The 23,334-nt window shown below is 40.4% G+C and overlaps 1 protein-coding gene across 4 annotated transcripts in view; it reads left to right on the forward strand.

The window, feature by feature from the left end:
* Window positions 1–23,334, forward strand: part of Syt14 (synaptotagmin 14) — a 174,514-nt gene that overhangs the window by 140,039 nt on the left and 11,141 nt on the right. The window lies entirely within an intron of this gene.

Genomic DNA, 23,334 nt, shown 5'->3' on the forward strand with positions numbered 1-23,334 from the left:
GGGCACCCATGGCTATAAGCCTCTCTGAACTAGCTTTTGCTGCATCTCATATGACATGTTTTGTTTTCATTTTCATTTGTCTCAAAATACTAATTTATTTTTTATTTCACCTTTGAACCATTATAGTTATTTGCAAATGTGCCAGTTAATGTACATGTTTGTGAATTTCTCAAGTTTTCTTCTGTTAATGATTTCTAATTTAACTCTCTTAGAAAATTTGAGACTTTTTTTTTTTTTGGTCTAACCAATTGTCTATCCTCATTTGCCCACAGAAATCATCCCATATGCTCTTGAAGCCTCTCCAGTGTCTGCAGATGACTGTAAGACACAGTTGCTGCCCAGTGCTCAAGTCTTCCCGTGCCCTGTTGTTCTTTCTGACCTCACTGTTACTATAGAACTGGCCTTATGTTTTAGCAGTCATGTCAACTGGAGGCTACATCGCTGGGTGACATTTTTATCATTTTTTAGTATATATTTAGGCTGATTCTAGTATAGCCAATCTAATTCTCCTTTTGTTTATGCTTGCATGATTTTTCCTCTCTTCAATCACTTTTTACTGTCACCTCATTGGTGCCCTTAAATCTAACAAAAGAGCTCTAATAGACGTAATGTTTTTGTGACCCATTGTTTGAAATATATTCTGCTAGTCCTTGATTTGGGATTGGGATGTTTAGTCCATCTGCATTCAATGTGGTTTCTGTTGACTAAAGTGCCTTCTTACCGTTTGTTTTCTGTGTCTTACTCCTTGTCTCTCTACTTTTCCATTGCAGATTTATTTTGTGTTAGGTATTTTCTAATATGCTGCCTTATTTACCTTTCTACTACTCTTTTTTTCAAGTTATTTTCTTAGTGAGTTTTCTGGGAATGATAATTAACATCTTAATTTAAAATAATCTAATTCATGTGAACACAACCTAATTTTAGTAGTATGTAAAATTTGCTTAGTGTGTGCCCCATCAATTTTCCTTCTCCATTTTTGCTGTTATTATCATACAAATTTCATCTGTGTGTATTAGACATTTATTAACAAATGTTTAGATTTATTGCTTTATTCAATGTCTTTTAAACTGGATAGTAAAGAGTTATATATTGTTTTCCTATTCCTGCCTTAACAAGTTATGAAAAACATAAAATTTCTTACCCTGTAAGTTTGAAGAACATTAGTCCTAAATTGTCAGCCAGGAATAGATTCCGTCTGGAAATGGCAAGAAGGGACCTTACTTTGTGTTTCCTTTTCTGTCTTCTAAAGATGCCCTCATGCTTTCTTGGCTTGTGCTCCCTTTCTCCATCTTCCAAGCCAACTGCAAGGGCTTTCTGACCTCACTTTCTCATTGCCTGACAAAGGGAGAGATGGTGCACCTCTCACAGCGGTGATGCTGGCCCTGGAAAGATCTTTTATCAGGTCTCCAAAGTTGTTTTCACGTAAGGTAGCGCTTACAGGTTCTTAGGCTAACCCTTGCTGACTGGGGACCAAGTTTGCAAATATATGAGCCTATGAACCCATTCTTATTCAAACCACCACATTCCACTCCCTAGCCCCCAGAGACCTGTGGCCATATCATAATACAAAATACATTCAGTCAAACTTCAAAAGTCTACGTATTTTTTTCAGTCTCAATAAAATTTAGAAGTCTAAAGTCTCTTCTTTTGAGACTCATGGCGCTCTCTCTCTATCTATCTATCTATCTATCTATTATCTATCTCTCTATCTCTATCTCTGGTTTTTTGATACAGGGTTTCTCTGTAAATATAGCTTTGCAGCCTGTCCCAGAACTAGCTCTTGTAGACCAGGCTGGCCTCGAACTCACAGAGATCTGCCTGCCTCTACCTCCCAAGTGCGTGTGCCACCACCACCCAGCCTCAAGGCAATCTCTTAGTTGTAATCCCCTGTAAAAGCACATTACATACTTCCAACATACAATGGCACAGAATACACATTACCATTTCCTAAAAAGAAGGAAAGGAAACATAGTGAGAAACTACTGGACTGAAACAAGACCAATATGCATCAGGGCAAACTCCAAGTCCTGTAGCTCTGTGTTCAATATTGAAGGGCTTAAATGGTTCCGCCCCTCCATTCGGTGACTACAACACACTTCTCTCTTGTGAGGAGCTCCACCCCATATCTGCAGCTCTGCTTGGCAGATACCCCAGTACTCTAGCACCTCTAACACAATCCACGCTTTGTTTTCACAGCTTCATGCAATGGCCTCTCAAGACCTCCACTCAGGGGCTCCTCTGCCACATGCCCAGCCTCAGATGCTTTTCCTAACCACAGAGGAAGATTCCATAACCCCTTTCCTGTATCCTTATTGACACCAGAACCACATGACCAATGCTGCCAACTTGGACTGACTGCTTGGAATAGAGGCTAGCCCCCTCCTTGAATTACATTTATATAAGCTTTAATTGGTTAGTATTTTTTGGTTGCAGAAAATTCCTCAGGCATTTCTTTCAACAAATTGGAAACTTAGTTTGGTGGTATCTTGCCCTGAGGACACCATTCCCTTAATCCCTTTTCACATCGGGCCTTTCTTTAATCTTCTTATCTCAAACATGAGCCCAGGCTCTACTATTAAATTTCCTGGTGCTCTTTTTCCTTAAAACTGTACATTTTGTATGTTCTTTTTGCCCTGCTTGCTCTTTTTCATTGTAGAACTGCATAAGAGTGATTTCTAAAAAACAAAAACAAAACAAAAAAAAAAAACATGCAACAGAATCAATACCACACTGTCTTGAAATCACTCCTGCCAACAAATTAGTTCAAATGCTTCAGTTTTGCCTCACGCATAGACATTTTTATGACAAGGGCAAATAAGGCAGCCACATTCTTTTCCAAGATACAGTAAGAATGACAGTAGCTGAAATGTCTTAAGTTAGGCCTCTAGAGTCCACATTTCTCTTAACTCTATTGTCTTCCAGCCTCCTACTAGGTTGTCCCATTAAGCCATGCTAACAGCATCCAATCTTTTTTTCTTTTTAGTTCAAAATCCCAAAGTCGTCCATATTCTTCCAAAAATATCATATTTTTTGGAAGTCTATCATAGCATCTACTCCTGGTACCAATTTCTGTCTCAGTTACTTTTCTGTTGCTGTGACAAGTCACCATGACCAAGGAAAATTACAGGAGAAAATGTTTATTTGAAGCCTATAGTTTCAGAGGGTTAGCATTCGTGACCATCAGGATGGGGAGCATGGCAGCAGGTGTCAGGCTTGTGCTGGAGCTGAGAGCTTGATCAATAGCATGAGGTAAAGAAAAACACTGAGAAGGGAGGGGAACTTCTGAAGCCCATAGCCTGCCCTGTGACAAGCTCCTCCAACAAGGCCACAGCTCTTAATCCTTCTTAAACAGCTCCACCAACTGGAAACCATTATGCAAATATATGAGGAGCCTATGAGGCCTTTGTTGTTCAAACCATCACAGATGGGTTTCACCAAACTGGGATGTTCTCAATCATGTTTTTTGAGATGTCTCCTATACCTTCTCCTACTTCCTTCCAGAATTTGGACACATCATGCTTGATGATGTTTCTCACGGCTTGTGAAGCTTTCTTTTCTTTCTTGTTTTTTCTCACTCTTGGGCTGGAAATTCTCAAATCACTTAACCTTCCAGTTCAGTGCTGTTGATCTCTTTATTGAATTTCTTGTCTCAGTTATAGTTTTCAAATCAGAGGTTTTTAACAGTCATTACACCTCTTTATAAATATTCTATATTAATGTGGTTTCCATTAGCTATTTGACCATGATTAAAAGATCGGGTTTAGGAGCTGCAGAAATGACTCAGAGGTTAAAGGTTTTGGCTGTGCTTATAGAGGATCCTTGCCCCTATGCTGGGTGGCTGAGAATCATCTGTTACTAATGCTCGATCCTGTACCTTCTATGAGTACTACACTCATGTACACAAACCCACATATATACATGATTTAATTTTTTTGATTTACAAAATAAAAATAAAATTTCTGATGTGCAGTCTTCTCCTGAAGCCCATTTGTGGTCTTCCACAGCTTCTGCTGAGCTTTTGCTGTTTTGTTTTGTTTTGTTTTGTCTTTATGTCTTACAACTTTTTTCTTCTTTAAAAAAAAAGTGGAAATTTAAGTATTAAAAAAACCTTTGTCTATAAATGAGCTCCATCTCTCAGCTAATTGTTGCTTTTTCCTTCATTATTGCTGCTTTATGCTTGAAGACAGATTAATTTTGTAAACTCTGTTTATCATGTGCAGTTGCTGCACCCTGGTCACTTTGGTAGTCAGCCAATGATGGACTCATATTCCCTAAAAGCCTCGAATCATTAATTCTCCTAGCATTTTATGGGGCTGCATGTGTTGTAATATACCTTTAGTGTTCCTAAAGCCAGTTTATAACTGCCTTAGCTTTCACCTCCTGACTGCACAGAGCCTCAGGTCAGCAGGAAGTGAGGAGTAAGACCTTCCTAGGAGGTCTTTTCAGGGCATATGCACAACCTCACCTCTGGATCCCTAAGAAGTTGTCCACTTGTTAAAATATCTCATTTCACAGATTTCCCATCTATTTTCATGAGCCTCCTCTTAACTTGAGCTGGAAATGTAACTGTTTAATGTTACAGCATTAAACAGTTCCAGGAATTGTAACCAGCCTTTGTCCTAAGGATATAGCTGTTATGATCACATAGCTCAAGCCCAAAGCCAAGAGCGATGGAGACCAAGCCTTGAACATAGAACTTTCCTGGGAACTATGAGGCAAGTTGTGTCAGGACAGTTCTCTGAGAAGGTCACTGGTCAATCCAGCCCATCTCTCTTGCTTGGTGTCTTCTCAGCTTGGGATGCTCCCCCTTTGTAAGATGGCAAACTAGGAAACTAAATTTTCAGTGCTGTGGAGCTCATTGTTCTTATGGTAATCAGTTATTTTCCTTGTGAAAACACTTCTCAGACTGCTAGTTTTTAGTTAGCTCAGATTGCTAAAAAAGTTTATTTTCACATTTTGCTGATGCTTATGATGCTTGTGTGGAGCAGAACACTTTGAGAAGTGCTTGCTTCACTGTTCTGGCATTAAGTTTTTTGAGTAGAGATATGTCACTATCAAGGCCAGTTTTGTGGAAGTATATTTTACTCGTGTCTCACTTTGGCACAGCATTGGTAAGTAGGATGTGATAACCTGATCCCCATACCCCCCTAGTCATCCAGTTAAGGAAGACCTGAGGTGATCAGAGGAGCCAACCAAGGCCAAAAGTTCAGAGAATCAGAAATAACAGATGGCGTAGCCATGGAGGAAGCCTGAGTGGGTGTAGAGGGACTCTCTCATGTCTGCTTTCTACACATCCTCCTCCAGTTTCCTCCATGTACAGCCCTGGGGGGTGGGCACAGTACGGTGCACAAAAAGCAGAGAATGGGGCAAAAATAGCTATGATGCCAATATGTTATGGAAATAAAATCATATAGTAATGTGTTTTGAAAGCACTACATTGCCTCATATAATCTTATAACTGGACAAGATAGGAGCAAGATAACAAGCATGTAATGTACGGTAGCAAGCAGCTGGAATCTCAGTAGGCAGCTGCTTTCAAAAGTAGGACTCCATAATATGTCAAGATGGTACAGAGGTCTTCTTGTCTCTCACTAGCAGGTTAAGCCTGCCAAAGGTTGTGATGATTTCCCCAATGTGTTTGTTTTCTGGGACCGCTTCACTGTGACCTAAACACATAGTCCTGCTATCTCAGCCACCCACATACTGGGATTGCAAGTATGTGCCATCACACCTGGCTCTAAAATATGTTCTAGACTCTTCCCATCATCCTGGAGCATATGTAGGGCTGCTGAAAACAGAACTTCTAGAGGGTAGATATGCCTAGAAGGCTGTGGTGCATTGTAGTGGAACCAAATAAAACAAACAGCTCTTCTTAAAATGTAAAAATTATACTGGAGATAAAACCCAATTCTACATGAGCAAGAAATGTGCTGATGTAGATTAAACAAAAAAAAATCCAAACAAACAGACAAACAAAAATAAACAGCACAGTGGCCATTGGTGGTAAAGCAGGAAAAACTCAAGTGAAATGGAGAAAAATAACTCAGGCCCCTGTAACAGATCATGCTAATTCTGAAACAGCGTCCTGCACAGACCACTGGACACAGAATCTGTGTGATGCTGTACTCCTCATGGGTTTAACTAATGAAAAGTAAATAAATAAAAATGTGTTTGCCTTTCAAAAATGATTCCTAGAGGAAAATTTCCCCAGCTCTAGTCAGTTGGGTGAGGCGGAAAGATTATGCCCAAGATTCGCGGAAAATATAGTTTAACACCGTCTCAGTCAGGATTTTATCATTGTGAAGAGAACCGTGACCACAACAGCTCTCATAAAGGAAAACGTTAATTGGGCTGACTTACAGTTGAGAGGTTTAGTCCATTGTCATCGTGGTGGCACAGGGTGCTGGAGAAAGAGCGGAGAGCTCTCCGTCTTGTCTGCAGGCAACAGAGGTAGACTGTAGCACCCTCCATAGAGCTTGGGGAAAGGAAGCCTCAAAGCCCACCCCCACAGTGACACACTCTTCCAACAAGGCCAAACCTCATAATAGTGCCATTCCCTGTGGGGGCCACTTTCTTTGAAACCACCACAGACACTTTACAACACCAAAAATACAAATGATCTTCTAATGTGGGGCCTCAAAATCCATATCCTGTCAGTTTACTGGAAAATTCTGAGGACTGATCCTTGCAGAGTTGAGCATAGCACCTGTTTACCAGCAGGTGTCAGCATTACTTTAAACAGCGCCCGTGGGGTCTGCTCTGTGGAAGGGGACGCCTCTGCGCTCGCCAGCCTGCTGTTGGCATGAACTGATGTGGAATGTGCCATGTCTGTCTAGAGCTGCAGTCAGTATTTTACCATCTACATTTCATTATGGTGGTCATCTATGGGATTACTAACCTATAATAACTAAGGAACAAAAGCTTTCCATTCTCAGAAGACTCTAAATATTTTAAAGAAACTGGGTCAACAGGGGGCAGCACAATGTTAGGATATTTAATTTTGATCATGACCATTCAGAACAAGATACAAATTTCCTGTGGTAGGGGCATTGTCTAACATAAAATCCGTCTATGTCAAATAAGATATGATTTATAGCCCAACTATATAAAGCAGATAAAGTGATTTTTTACTAAAAGAAATAGTACCTTATAGTATTTACTTATGTTAAACACTGAAAATAATAGGCTTACTTTAAACAAAAAAAATTATAAGAAAATTTTCTAGAAAGTACTATGGCAGCCTTCCATTTACAGATGAGAAAATTGAACCCTAGTGAAATCTTACAGCACACCAAGGTCACATAGGCACAGAGTCTTAGATCTTGCACAAGAGCTCAGTGCCTGAGAACCTGCAACTGCACAGTGGTGAGGAGTGCACTTTGGTGTCATGGCACCACTGTATTCAATCCTGTCCTCTTCTTTGGCTTTTGTTGTGCATCTTACAGGAAATGCTGATTCACACTGGTGGATTAGAAATGATAATTTCAAGTCCTTATTCTGCAGCCTCCAAATATTTGTTAATTAAGTAAATGTCAAGAAAATGTTTATTCCATGGTAGAAAGGGTAGCACGTTGAATCTGATAGAAACAAATGTTTTGCTACTTTCTAATATGTTGGCAAGCAGTGTAATGACACAGGCAATGGATACAGCTGTTGCACACCGTCCAGATGAGCTGAAGCATGAAGATGCTAATTACTCACTGGAGTCCCGGCGTGCAGTGAGCAGACAGAAGCCTGCATCCCACATCTGCTTACCTTACACTATGCTGCTTCTCCTATTACTCACCCGTGTCCCCTATTGCTTGTGTCTTCTGTTTTAAATAGCTATACTTATATTTTAAAAATTAAATCCAGTAGAGTCCAGAAAGTACAGTTATGGGTAACAATATCATCCAAAATATAAATAATGTTTGGAAGTAGTTCAGGGGCTAGGGGCTTCATAGTCTAATTGCCATTTGAATTCACTTTCTAATAGTAAAAACATATTACACATATTCAGATAATCTCATTTAGAACATTCATTAATAGAAACATTCTGCATTTAAAATACACCACCTGGAGGCTGGAGATGTGACTTAGCAGCTAACAGTACACATTGCTCTTGCAGGGGACTCAAGTTTGACTCCCAGAGACCATGTCAGGTGGCTCACAACCCTCTATATCATATTACAGATACACACAGCTAAAAATAAGATTTTTAAAACAATACAGCAACCTGTGCAAGAATAACCAATTGTAGCTCACTATATAATCCAATGGCCACTTTGAACAAGCTTACCTTCACGTGTCCGTGAAGTCATGTCTGAAGGGTAGAGCTATTACTAAGGTATCAGCCAGCCTGTGTTGCAAAGTCTCAGGAAGCTCTTTCATTTTTCAGGAATATAATGGCCCATATAGGACAGGAAGTAAAGTCCAGTACCTTAGAGCAAGTTTCTGAGTGTGTTAAAGCTGCTAGTAACAAGAGTCCTGTATGGTTATTTCTGCTATAACGTCCACACTGCCACGGCTGGTTTACTGCAGCCTCTTCTTTTCTGTTTTGTTTTGTTTTGCGATGAGTCTCACTTAGTCCAGGACGCTGCTGAACTCAGTGTGCAGCTGAAGATGACCTTGAACTGCTCTCCCTCTTCCTGCGACCTCACAAGTGCAAAACATAAAGTTGCGTTTCTCTTCTTGAGGTGTAAAATATACATGAAGGCTGGCCTTGGGGCCCTCTGTAGGGGAGGCATCTGCTAGTAGCACAGCCAAGGAGTTGTGATCCCTGTCTGGACACTCAGCTGTGCTGTGTGAAATCCCCTGATTCTTGTGACAGATATGTTCCGTGCCTGATCAGATGCTTCTCCTGCTCCTGCAGGTGCATCCAGCTTTCCCGTCACCTCCTGCCCATCAGCGTTCACACTCTGCAGTCATCAGCTTATAAAGTGCCTATTGGGGCACCTGGGGTCTGCCTGAGAGGCTCGGAGTGTGAACAAGCAGTGAGGACAGCAGTTGGGGCGCAATGCAGTGGGTCGGCAGAAGTGCTCACCTGCCTACTCTGAGGATCGTGGCCCTTGTCTGACAAGCCCTTCTTGTGCCTCCTGATATTCCTCTAAATCTAGCCTCAAATTCCGAGATATAGTTCTGTAATCCAGAGTTTCTCACACACATTGATTCTCCTGCCTAAAATTCCCCACAGCATTTGGTCCTATTCTGCCCTGAAGTAGCCCATCTCCACATTATTTCCTCATGCATAGCACAGGTTCTCCACAGCCTTCCTACTGAGCATTTCCAAGTAGCTATTTGTTATATTATTGTCTCAGCAGCTATGAGAATGCGGTCACAAATGAATTGGGATTATGAGATGTGTTTTTACTGAACAGCTGGACGTGGGGGCACAGGAGGCTGACCCCTGTGAGTGTGAGGAGCCTGCCCTATAATAGTGAGTTCCAGACCAGCCTGAACTATGTAGTGAGAGCTACACAACAACAAACCACTGAACAATCTGAGAATATAAGTATTGTATTAATTACTGCAGTGTAATTGATTTTTCTGGTGGGTTCTGTCCCCACTGCTTTTACCCCTAAATGAACTTGGTTTTATTGCCATTAAAGAAGTCAAACCTGTGATATAAAGAATTCCCACAGAAGTAAGTCCGTGGGAAGTGAAAAGTTTAAATCTGAAGAAATGACCCACTGAATGACAACAGCATCTCCAAAATAACAATGTTTGGGCACTCTGTAGTTCACCTACCACTCTGGGGACATTTCTAGACAACACAGGCTGTCGAGGAATAAAGAGATAAGAGAAGAAATGGGCAGAAGACAACAATACTGGGGAAAGAGACGCAACCAATGAGCAACTGGAACTGCTAGAATGTGTCAGTGCTTAGAACCCAATCAGATGACTCTGTGGGTAAAGTGCTGCTGGGCAAGCATGGGGACTGCAGACCCCAGGACTCCAACAGTGCTATGGGAAGAAGAGATAGCAGGACAGCCTGGCGTACGCAGCGGTGAGCAAGAGACCCTGTCTCAAAGTAGAAGACCAGACTGACACAGGAGCACACGTGCACACAGTTAAAAGAGTACTTTTTTTTCTTGTTTTTTTTTTCTTTTTGTTTTTTTGTTTTTTTTCAAGACAGGGTTTCTCTGTAGCTTTTGGAGCCTGTCCTGGCATTCGCTCTGTAGACCAGGCTGGTCTTGAGCTCACAGAGATCTGCCTGCCTCGCTCCCTAGTGCTGGGATTAAAGGTGTGCGCCACCACCACCTGGCTAAAAGGCAGGTGGATCTCTGTGAGTTTGAGACCAATCTGGTCTACAAGAGCTAGTTCCAGGACAGGCTCCAAAGCTGCAGAGAAATCCTGTCTCATAAACAAAACAAAACAAAAAAGAACTTTATAAATAGTAAAATAAAATAAAAGAGTGCCTTTTAAGGAATTTTTAAGGCATGAGAAATTTGAAGGGCAGACTGAAAATGCTGAGCACATTTTCTAAGAAGAACTCCAGAATGAGAACCAAGTTATGAAAATGGACAGCTCATCAGATGGAGGAAATATGGCCCTGAATGGGAAAACTGAAACTGCTCCACATCGAAGAGAACAGCAGTCAAATAATGAAACTCCAGAAGTAGAAGGGAAATAGTATCAAGTGACCCAGGGACTGTGTAATGGAGCAACTATCACAGGCTTCCCAACAATCCTGCAGAAGGCAAAGACCATGCAGGGGTGCAGAGTAACTAGAAATCTCCATTCTCATACCGTTTAAACCACTCAACATGGAGAGGAAACTCCAGATATTTCCAGGCAACCCAGAGACCTCCACTCATAGATCATTGCTCAAATGATTATAGCACACATTTGTCAGGAATACATTATGTTCAAAGGAAGGAATGAAATAAAAGCAGCAATGGTGAGCCAAGAGACTGTTAGATGCATAGAAAAGTCTGAATAAGCAGAAGGAGGTTAAGCCGAGAAGCACTGGCTAAGACACAATTATTTTAGCAACAATAGGGTCAACTTACTCTATGCTTGTCCAACCTCTGCCCAATAATCCTAAAATATGTGCTTTCTTTAAATAGCCATAGGGCATCCATAAAAGCCAACTATATGCTACACGAAAGGAAGTTCTTCACAAATAAATACAATAATATCATGAACTACTATCATAAAACTTCATTCTTTGACCACATTGTAATGAAATGAGAAAATGGTTCAACAAAGACCTCTAAAGTGTCCAGCATATTTGCCAGATGTTCCAGGGTTTTGGTATACATTAATGAGAAAGGAATTTTATCCTCTATGGAATGTAGCTCCAAGAAAGGCAGAGAGCATGTAACAACTCTGCTGTGGGTGTGTGGTATACAACCATTGGAAAGTACTGTTTAAATGGAGGTCAGGGTGAGGGCCAGGAGTGTGGCTGTGCATGGAGACCTGGAGTAGGTCGGAGGCCGCCATGTACAACCTGGGGAGAAACGCTGCATACAGCAGGAGCAGCCCACTTGGGCATGGAGCATTTGTGCTGAGTTCCAGATCATGAAGCTAAAACTCCTCAATTGCAGAGTAGAGATGAGGTTATAAGAGGCCATTCCCCACCCAGATTTGTGTTTCCCAACACACACACACACACACACAAATTAAAAGCATTTTGAGTTAACCCTTGCACATGTTTACAATAAAAAGCAAAAGTGCTGTTCATCTTGTGGAGTATACGTATAACAACACTATGATGCAGAGCCAGACATGGTGGTACACACCTGTAATGTCAGCACTGTAAGGTAAAGAATGAAGAGTGCTCGGGACTAGAGGTGGGTGCCGCCATTAAGATAGAGTCTAAACTGCCCAGCAGGCCTTGGCCTCCCTCTGCAACTCAGGCAGACCTTGAACTTGCCATTCATTCCCTTCCTCAACCTACTGAGAAGATGGGGTGACCGCCCTGAGCCACCAGGCTCTATTTCCTCTTTTCCTCTTGCTTGGCTAATAACACACTGAGCCCAGCGAGGAGCCTAAAAGAGGTCATCACAACTGGGGCATCACCCTGCTCAGAGCATGGGTAATGGTCCCCGCAAAAAGCCCTCGAGAGGGAAGCAGGGGCAGATGGCTCAGTTGATCATGCCTTAGTGATCAAACACCCGTATCTTTCTCTTATGGCCACAATGCCCAGATTTTAACTGAGGCACTCACCTACAACTGCATTGGGCCATTTTCGTTACTATAATAAAATACCCAAGGCTTCAGTATAGAAAGGGGGTGTGTTTAGCTCATAGTTTTGGAGGTTGAAAGGCCCATCAGCATGGGCCAGACTTCGTGAGGGTCCCTCTTGACTGCAGCACATCATGTGTGTTTCAGGGGAAAGAGTGTGTCTTTCCTCTCTATCACTAGAATTCACCTGAGTGACCTGTTTTAAACACCAGTCTTATGCCCTTAATTTATAACATTGGAGTTTAAACTCCTGTATAAGTTGGGAGTGGGGACCATGTTCAACCCATAATGCACTTTTTTTTCTCCCAAACTCTTGAAGTGATTTCCTGGCCCTGACTATCCAGGTCTACAGGTCACAAGCTCTCAGAAAGCTGTTCTCTTTCTCACAACTCACAGAGCTGCCAGCTAGTGCCTGAGGGGACAAGCCTGGGGAAGAGAGGAGGGAGAACCATCCTGTGGGTGGGGGGAGCTTCCTGGTCACACCAGTGCAGCCCAGTTTGAGGCAGATCTTCCACCCCTCTTCTCTACAGCTCCCCAGGTATTTCCCTAGCAGCCCCGCCTGGTTGCTCGCTCTCTCCTGAAATCGCCTCTGGTGTCACAGGGACGAGCTTGTCGTGCGTGGCGGTGCCCTTTGTGCTCCCAACACCCGTTTTTGGTGTAATGAAAACTTTACATATATAAATAAAATTGGAATATGAATGCTGTCTTCCAGCCACAATGAGAATAAATTCAACAGAGATAACTCAAATTTACATTGATTATTATACAGTTCAGTTTAAACTTTAAAATTTTGAGTGTAAGTAGACACAGGTAAGCTAAATCTACTTAGTGCCAATGGGAAGCCCAGTATGTTTAGTCTAGGAATTCTGTTACTCATCGAATGACTGTTCTAGATATTTGCTTGATTTAAACCTATAAGCACTATTAAGGCCCTGCACAATGATTCTGGATGCCATTAACACCTTATAGAGTTCACTCATCTATCTGGAATTTTAAGATATTTTTTTTCTCTCCTCACAGAACTGATAATAATCCTTTACCCTCTGGCAAAAAAGAGGAAATATTAAAATTAAAGTTTTATGCAAGGTGAGGAATGTTTGACTTTTGGGAACCTGTGGTACCCTTCATTTATGCCAGCTCAGTATTGGTTCAAGTTTGTGTGGCTCTAGATTAATTACCTACAGTTACTGACACCTAAGCAAGCCCTGTTCTAAACTGATAACAGGGTCTGCAGGATGACCAGAGGTAGAATGAAGGAGGCACACCAGCGTGGAGTCTACTCTTGCCCCTCCCTCTGTGTGCCGCTTCTCCATTTTCCAGTCTCTGTGGGCTCCTTGGACACTGCCTTTCTCGCACTGATATGGAGGCCATCCGCTTCCCACGCTCTAGGGTGCTGTGGTGTTACACTAAGGCCAACTCAATAAAACGCGATCATTGAGGATCTTAACACTCATCCTGTCAGGCTCAACAATAGGAATTTCCACAACAATAACACGGCCAGGGAGGTGTCTGTCTCCCCCAGAAGCATTTCTGGTGGCATTACGGTTGGCTGACAGGCAGCTGTAGGTTCACACATGTTCTAGCAGATTCAGGAAGTGTGTTCAAGCATGTTTTTGACACCATCTTCAGAAGCGATGATATAGCCTGACTGAAACTAAAACTGTGTTTTCTTCTCCAACTGTCAGAAAAGATATCAAACCATGGGGATTTTACCCATGATTTAGGAATACAAGCTGTATATTCCTTTTGGCTCCTACTGTGTAATTTTGAGGTATATTTGAAAAATGATATTTTATCTTCCTGAAGGCTAGACCAATTAGTTTGCTCAGATTTGTGCTCATTCTTTTTTATTACTTTACATAGCCAAGAGTAGATTTAAATTTGGAGATTTATCTAAAACATTAAAAAATTTAAGATTAAAAAATTTAGTATGTGCATATGAACACTTGTGTCTGGATGTGCTGCAGTGCAGGTCTGGGGACCAGTGGGCAACTGTCCTAAGTCATTCTCTCCTGACACCAATTAAGATTCATGGATCAAACTTAGGTTACTGAGCTCCCGTCCAGGACTCTTTTCTTGCTGAAGCATCTCTCTGGCTTAAAGAGAGATAGCTTGAAATTTAAAAATTCTTTAATTACATTGTTATATGGAGTAGCCTTCCTCTTTTCCTCCTCCCTTCCTATCTTCCTTTCATCTTTTCATTCATTATTTCCTTCCTCTATTCCTGTTATTCTAGCTCATGGCATTTCTCTGGGAGTCTTCAAATAAAATTCTGAATATTTGTCTTATCATTGTGTGTGTGTGTGTGTGTGTGTGTTTATATCAATCAATCCCTTCTTAAACCCTTTTTTTATAAAAATTCAGTTCATTTCAAAAAGGGGAAAAAACAGAAATGAGATCACCCATTTATCACAAATATTCAGGTAAAATAAAAGCAAAGCCATTGCCCTGGGATCATCTATCACACCCTCTAGAATTAAGTACAATTTACATGTATATTAATCATTTTCTTGCTTTTCTTTGTCTCACCACCCGTCACACTTGAGAAGCACTGGGTTTAGTTTGCTAGCCATCCTTCAGGTTGTTTGGCCTGGGCTCATTTCTAACCACACAAATGGAAATACGTTAATGGGTGATCTTCTAGGACCAACATTTCAATTACGCTTGTAACATTATAATAGTTTCTACTGCTATGAGGTACACCAGTCACTGTATGAGCTTACCAAAATTCTTCTGTCCTGCCTTTTGGGTCTGGGGTGAGGAATGTCTCTCTGGGTGTTATTCTTTCTTGTCTCTTAGTGGCACTCCATACATCTTAGGTGGAAATATATAGATTAGGATTTCAAAGCCAGGGGTATGTATCTCTGGCATTTTTGAAAGTAGCATCTGCTTAGACTCCCACCAAAAAAGGGATGGCTCCCACTCCTCTATGTCCACGCCACTGTAGGTATTCTTTTTGCCCATCTGTTGCACAGGTTCTAATTGGTATTAATAATAAAAACTCAGAGACAGATGTTAGAGGATGAAGGCTAAAGTATCAGAGAAGCAGAACAGCCAACCTTACCTTACCTCTACGACTCTCAGTCCCAAAAGAGAGACTGAGTTCATTTCTCCACCTAGCCATATCAATTCCTGTCTGTACAGACCTCCAGACCTCTATGGTTAAATAATGGCTAGCCCCTCTCTCTGATTTTCAGGCAAGCTTTATTTGTTATAGTACAAACAAAATATCACCACATTTCCCTTTTTTGTCTAAAATAAAAAAAAGAAGGTTATAACTAATTTAAGAAAAACTATATACAATAAGTACAATAACTATATATAATATATACAGGTAAATACATCAACAATGTCTAGTCCATTAGCAATTGACAAATTCAGAAAAAATACTCCATATCTGTCCTATCTTGATTAGTCTAAAAGTTTGTACCTAATTCACTTTTTATTCTAAATTGCATTACCAAAACTATCTTTTAATGTCTTTCAACCTTATACACTTTACACCTCTTTAGTAAAATTCTTTTCTGAATCTGGTAACAAAGGAAAACTATAACTATAAAGTCTTCAACTCTATCAGAATCCTGAGAAGGAAATAATACTAACTGAGTAAGCAGGAAGTGCAAGCAAGCAACTTCCAAAAAAATGTGAGAAATGACAGAAACAGCTGACTGCCTGGACAGTCACCCAAAGTTCCTCTGCAACATTGGGACATCCATCTTCAGCTTATAGGCCTAGACTATTCTACCGACTTTTCTATAAAGCAGGATTTTTGAAGGACTGTCCTACCTTGTCCTGGCAAAGTTTAGCAGTCACTCTCTTTTGTATCCCACATGTCCAATTTGGACAGCAGACTGTCAGGCACTTTCTTGCCCAGTTGCTAACTTTTGACACAAAGAAAGTAAACTCCATGGATAGTTTCTTTGATGCCCATCATCTTCTCCAAAGTGCATTGGTGCTGCCAGGAGCAGACATGTCTCATTGCCATGAAAAAAGGAACCTATGTTACTCAAACACCTTAAATGCCATATTCTATAAATCTCTGAAGTGTTTAAAGATGACCTGTCTATCTAAAATATATCTGTTTGACCTTGAAAACATACTTAATATCACAAAAAAATTGATTTTAATTATACTTACTTGCATTTCTTTGTATCCCAAGTAATTGGTGATGATAACTTTTCAAGGACTAGAAATTTGCAATACATTATTAAGTGAGCTGTATAGGTACAATACCTTGAACAAGTTTAAAAATGTATGTACATTATGTTCTAACAAAATTAATCTCAAATTTGTATCAATATACAAAGATCCATATCAATGTAAAATATTTAAAACAAGTAGTTGCTTTTTTGTTTAAAAGTAGATTCATTAATCTACCATTCTATCCTATTTCTAGATCCCTCTTTTCTCTTTTCAGAGTAAACACAATAATCTACCTTTATCATATCTATAGCCCCTCTTTTCTTCCAAACAGGAACCCTGAATCTAATCTCCTTTATTCAATTTTTTTCCAGGCCATTACCAATAGCAACTTTGAACCAATTCCCTTAAACAGTGGCAAATATTCATAACCCAATGAAAGACCAAAAACAACCACCCACCCCATCTCTTGGGAATGTGGGCATTGTGTTCTTCCTGCTGTCTGAGGGCAGCAGCATCTTTAGGGGATCCAAAGAAAATTTTGGGTTAATTGTCAAGTTTTGGGAGAAGTAGATATACTCTTTTATTGGGGACCTCCAAGTGCAAGCCTCAGTCCCTTTCAGGGCCCAGAAGAAGACTCACAGCAAGCACAGGACTTAAATCTGAGGGTGAAATGAACTCTCCTCCACACATACTTTTCTGCATCAGTTTCTTTATTCTTCTGCTGTTCTCTTTTAATTCTGTAAAGCTTTTAGTTTATATACACAGGCAAAATAAAGTCTATTCTCTCAGCTTTGGTGTCCCTTTATCTTTGAAGGTTCCAAATGTGATCTATATGAAAGACTCCTTTCCTGATTGCATGTCCTGACAAATGGAAGATAGTTGCAGGAAGGTGGCTTCTAATGCATCTCAGGAAACAGAAAAAAATGGAGATTAGACTCTGGGAACCAAGGTTATTGACTGTGTGACTAAATTTCCCACTGGAGGTCCCACAGAGTGGGGGGATGACCTAATATACCCATTCATGAGAAAGAATTGTGCCCAATAATCCATACTCTGCTGAATCTTGCACCAAGGGAGAGTGTTAATGGCTTCACAAGAGATCCACTGTGAGAATCAATCGATATGCAAAAGCTGGTGGGCCCAGCCCCTTGCGAGCTGAGTTTGCCTCTATCAGAATGTGTTTATTCTGGTGGGTCAGCCTTCTGCCTTATCAGCTGAAATCTCACTGCATGATTCCTGCAGACCATAGCATCATTTGTTGTCCAGTCTCTGCGTAATGAGAAAGTACAGGACTTGTCTAAAGTCCTGGCTAGAGTAATCTGTGAGGCTGTGTCATCTCAGCCAGCCAACTCAAAATTGTCCTGAGCAGTTTGTAGAAGAAAGCCAATATTTAGGTGGTGTTTTCAGCTTAGTGGTGCTATCATAGTCCTGGAGGAATCATCATTGTGGGACCTCATTCTCCTTTTGGAGACTTCAAAGGTCGCTGTTAGGCATGGTCTTGCTTCACTGCAGAAAACTTAAATATTTTAAATGTCATATGCAATAGGTCTCATAAAGGTTAAAGGATCAATATTTGTTATGTACATCCAGAGTGCAAAAACTTAAGTCCCACTTACCTGATAGAGACTCAAACCCAAAATCACATATTGGAAGGTAGATGAAGCCCTTTTCTGAGACTAGTACTCTATATGATCATTAATATTATGACAAACAGTTTAAGATTTTATATGTGTGTGTATTAACCTTATAAACTTTGAGATATTTGTATCTTAAGAAAAGCCTTAAAGAATAAGAATAAAAATAAAAACAAAGGATTATGAGATTAGTGGCAATACAATAGTCCCTAATTTTTTGTTTTTCTTCTCTTCCATATCATGTGGCTCTTCTGACATGAGACAGAGATTTTGGATTTTACTTTAACAAGCATGCATGGGTTTAGAGAAGGAGAGACCCATGCTCTAACTCCAAAGCCAGCTTTAACTTTTAACTGGACTGGGACTATGAAAAGGCCATTTGCATTATATGTCTGTAGAGAACAGCAGAAACAAACATTTGGAAAGGTTTATGAAATTTTATCCTGTTGGAAATGGGATATACCAATAGGCCAATTTACTCCTTTTCTTAGAACATTTTTTTCTGGGTGATTTGTCCTTTTTCTTCAGATGTCTCATTTGTCCAGTAGTTCTCAGAGGCATTAGCTGGATGCCTTTATTCTCCCAAAAAGACAAAACCAAAACCCTTCCCCAACCCAATTTTGGGAAGGTTCCCTTTTGATAAGTTTTATCTGATCAAATGAGAAGCATTTGTTAGTTTTATAGGTAAGTTTAGATTAAATGACCATGCTGCTTCATGAACTATCATTTCTTCTAGTTAAGAGGTCTCTCTCATTCAAATCAAATCTTTATAAATTTTGATGGTATCCATAGCTTTTCTTCTTCTGTGGAAACAAAAGCAAAACCCCTTCTCCAACATAACACATGTCCTGGTTTCCATTCTGAGTTCAATACATCTTTAAAGTATACTAGCTGATTTAAGTTTTTTCCTATTATCCAATGTCTCTCTGCAACTGTTGTTCCTTTCTCATTAGCATTTAGAAAACTCAAAATTAATAAGGCATTATGCAATCTATTCCTTGGCAGTCTTTATTACCCCTTTCTGTTTATTTATTTTATCCTTTAGAGTTCAATTTGAACTTTCTATAACTGCTTGTCCTGTAGGATTATGTCGTATGCCTATAATATGTTTTCTATTGTAAAAAGCAAAAACCTGTTTCATTTTATTAGAGACATATGCTAGACCATTGTCTGTATTTATTTATACGGGTATATCCATGATAGCCATAAGTTCTAGCAAATGTGTGATTACCAAATCAGCCTTTTCTGAATTCAAAGCAGTTGTCCATTGAAAACCTGAAAAGGTATCAGTGGTGTGGTGTACATATTTTAGTTTTCCAAATTCAACAAATTGGAATACTTCTATCTGCCAGATTTCATTCCTTTGAGTAACCTTTGGGCTACTTCCTACAGGTAGTAGTGTTTGGTTGTATAAAGAACAAGTAGAACATTTCCTTATGTTTCCTTGGCTTGTTACCACATGATGGAAAAGTCTTTTTTTTTAACTTTTGCTATTGACATGATGGGGTTTTTTTTATGAAATTCTGAGGCCTTCAGTAAGCTTACAATTAATAGTTGATCAATTCTTCATTACCTTGTGCTAGATGGCCTGGCAGGCCCATATAGGATCAGATGTGTGTTATATATATGGGATGATTCCTATTCCTGATTATTTCTTGTAACTGAATAAATAATAAAATCAGTTCTACATTATATGGTATCAATTCAGTGATTTCAACATGCAAAACAACTATTTCTGCCTATTGCAAAATAGGTAATTTGTTGAGAGGTTCCATAAAACCCATTAATATTGTGAGAATAGCATATAATCCTGACTTTTGGATAAACATGTCAATCCCAGTTAAGTTGATTATGCCTTCATTTAATTGATTTAATTATTCCAATTTTAAATCATGCATTGCATAATCATACAGAGACCTAGTTCTCTCCATCAAAATTATGTTTCCCATTTTTTAATGTGGGGAAAAAACTTTTTAACTAATTCCTCCTTTAAAGACTTTCCAATTGTCACACCAAATCTGCCAATGTTGGAGCATGTGACTCCCACTGCATAGCACGTCTGCGTGGAGAACACAGGTGCTGCACAGTCTGCCTGAGGACAGCTGCTAGTCTGTAGCTGTGAGCTGAGTGCTTGTGGCAGGAGCTGTCTGGAGGTAGAGCCAGCTGGTCTAGGACAGGTAAGCTCTGTGACATTAGAAGCCCAGGTGCTTCTGGAGTTTGGGTGGCAGATGGAGACTGTTTTAGAGAAGCTACCGCAAGAAAATCCCAAACTTGCTCAGAGGCTTGGGGAAAAAGAAAAGAAAACCTAGCTGGCGGGCAGCGACTCTAGTGGGAGCTCTCGCACATACCAGTGTCTGCAAAGCCCCAGGCAAGTGGTCTTTTCGTGAATTCATGCCATAAGGTTGGGTGGCGATTGTTGACGAGTGCTAATTGGTATCAATAATAAAAACCCAGAGACAGGTATTAGAGGATGAAAAGCTAAAGGATCCAAGAAGCAGAGCAGGCAGCCACTGGAGATCTTACCTCTATGACTCCCAGCCCTAAAAGAGAGACCGAACTCTTCTCTCCATCCTGTCTTATCACTTCCTCTCTCCGCCCAGCCATATCACTTCCTGTCTGTCTGCACAGACCTCCAGACCTCTATAGTTAGCTAATGGCTATCCCTTTCTCTGATCTTCAGACAAGCTTTATTTGTTAGAGTACAACCAAAATATCACCACACCCCTCTGTTTATTGTCACCCCAGAATTTGAACTTCCATTTCCCTGATTGCTAATGAAGCCAAGAAAATGCAAAAAAGTCTATTGAAATTTTTAATGGAATTACATTTACTCTATAGATGATAAGGGGAGAATGTTGTTAGATGGCTCTCTCACACAGTTGCTGAGGTCATCTGGTAGAGCACTTTCCATTCTCAGCAATGCTCATGTTTTCTGCAGACACCTTGCAGGCTAGCATGTCATTTATTATGTGCTAGATATTTTATGTTTTATGCTGTGACAAATGCTTTTGCTTGTATTCTTTGTTTGTAGTTTGAGACAAGATCTCACAATGTAGCTTTGGCTAGCACAGAACTCTCTGTGTACACTAGGCTAGTCTGGAGTTTGCAGTCCACCTGGTTTAGCCTCCTCCACAGTGCTGGGGTGCAGGCATAAGCCACCTTGTCCAATTTTATAAATACTATTTTCATTTTTAGGTGTATTGCTGATATATTTACAATGTGAATATTTTCAAATTTTACTTTTTGTGTAACTGCAGTTTGTCTGTGAATTTGTTCAAATTTCTTTTGTATTTGATTGCCTGGTGGGCAGTCTTCCCCACTCCTCTTCTAAATTATGATGACTTTAATTATTTTATTGGTGTTTATTAAGACTAGGACCTTCTCTGGCTGTGAAGGTCCACCCTGGTGGTGACAGCATCAAAGGGGAGATAAGTTACAGGATTTTTTTGAAACCAGATCTCACATAAGCCAGGTTGGCCTGGAATTCACTGAGTAGCCAAGCACGGCCTTGACCTTTCCTGATCTTCAGGCCTCCAGCCAGGGTGTTGAGATTACAGGTGCGTGCCGCCACACCCAGTTTCCGTGTGCTGCAGAGTGAGTGTAGAGCCTTGTGTGTGCTAAGGCTCAACCTGCCCCACCGGTGCAAATTTTTTAATTGCGTGTTGATAGATTTGGTCTGCTAATGGTGGGTTTAGGAGTTTTAAGTCGAGGTTCACAAATGAGCAACTCCTGTGATTCCTACTCTTTTTAAGTCTATCCTAAGCCTTGTTTCTAAGGGTTTGTTAGATTCTCAGTACATGGGCAGCTGAGTCTGAATGTGTTTGAGAAAGAGGAATGTTATCAGTTATAATTCACAAGGGAAACTGTCACAGCTAAAATGCCTTTTTCTGTGTCTTTATTTTAAAAAAGTTTTTGGTTACAAGTTTGGTTAGGATATTCTGTCTCTTCTAGTGTCCCTTCTGTTAGCTGTCATTCTCTAAGAATGTGTCCATTCCATCCAAATTTCAGATTAGCGGGGAGCTGTCTGTGTGACCCTTTTATGTATTCATGATCTGCAGATATGCAGTGTGCTCACTCTCTCTTCTTCTCTCATTGAACCATTCAGAAATTTATCCATTTTTGTTGGTCTTTTCAATCAGTTAATTATCTCATTCTTAATACCATTTGGTTTCTCAAGAATTACTTAGAAATGTATTTAAATATATCATAGGTCTTTTGTTCTTCTAGAAAATACTTTGTTATTTCTATTTGATCGAAAGCATACTACGAGCTGGGAAGTGGTGATACATGACTTTAATCCCAGCACTCAGAAGGCAGAGACAGGGGGATCTCTGTGAGTGATGGAGGAGGGTTATCTGTCTATTATGTTATTTTCATTGGTCAATAAAGAGACTGCCTTGGCCCTTTGATAGGACAGAAAATTAGGTAGGCGGAGTAAACAGAATAGAATGCTGGGAAGAGGGCAATGAGCCAGACCCCATGGAGCCAGCCACCAGGTCAGACATGCTGAATCTTTTCCGGTAGGCCACTACCTCGTGGTGCTACCACGAGATTATTAGAAATGGGTTAATATCAAGATATGAGAGTTAGTCAGTAACTAACTCTCTAGAGATAATGGGCCAGGCAGTGTTCAAATGAATATAACTTGTGTGTTATTATTTCTGGGGCTAAGCTAGCTGTGCAGGAGCCGGGCAGGATGAAAAGCAGGCCTGCCCGCAGCCCACCACTACATGTGAGTTTGAGGTCAGCCTGGTCTTTAGAGTGAGTTCCAGGACAGTCAGGGCTGTTACACAGAGCAACCCTGTCTTGAAAAGCAAACAAACAAACAAAAAGCATACCATGAAATTTTTCCTCATTTGCACTTTATCTTTGCTTGCTTTATTGCTATAAGGAAAGGCTTCTGCTCTGCTGTTGGGCATGCTGGGCTATGTCCATAGTCTGACCTCACTGTCTGTAATGTGTCAATCTCCCACATCCTTGCTGCATCCTCCCCTGCTCACAGGGCCAGTCACTGAGAGATATCGCTATGCCACTGGTGCGTGTTTCTCCTTAATATTACAAGGTCTTTGCTTTCTGTGTCTTTAACCCACTTTACAAAATGCTTACTAATTTGGAATTTTTCTGTTTTCCTAAAAAGTAAACACGTAGTCATCACTAAGTGCACCTCTTCACCTCTGATGATGGTCTGGTTTTCAAGGAAACACACAGCTACATCAGTTTTCTTATGATTATGTGTGCATAGTAAATTTTACTATTTTTTTTTTACTTTTCTACCTCTCTATTTTAGATATTGGCATAAGAATGGCAGATACTTTTGCTTATTTATCAACATGTGCTAATCTTTGTCTTTAAGAATATAGTTGAGATGTTTACTGTAAATAAATCTAAA

This window comes from Myodes glareolus, chromosome 5, assembly GCF_982192425.1.
Source record: "Myodes glareolus chromosome 5, mMyoGla1.1, whole genome shotgun sequence".
Taxonomy (NCBI): Eukaryota; Metazoa; Chordata; class Mammalia; order Rodentia; family Cricetidae; genus Myodes; species Myodes glareolus.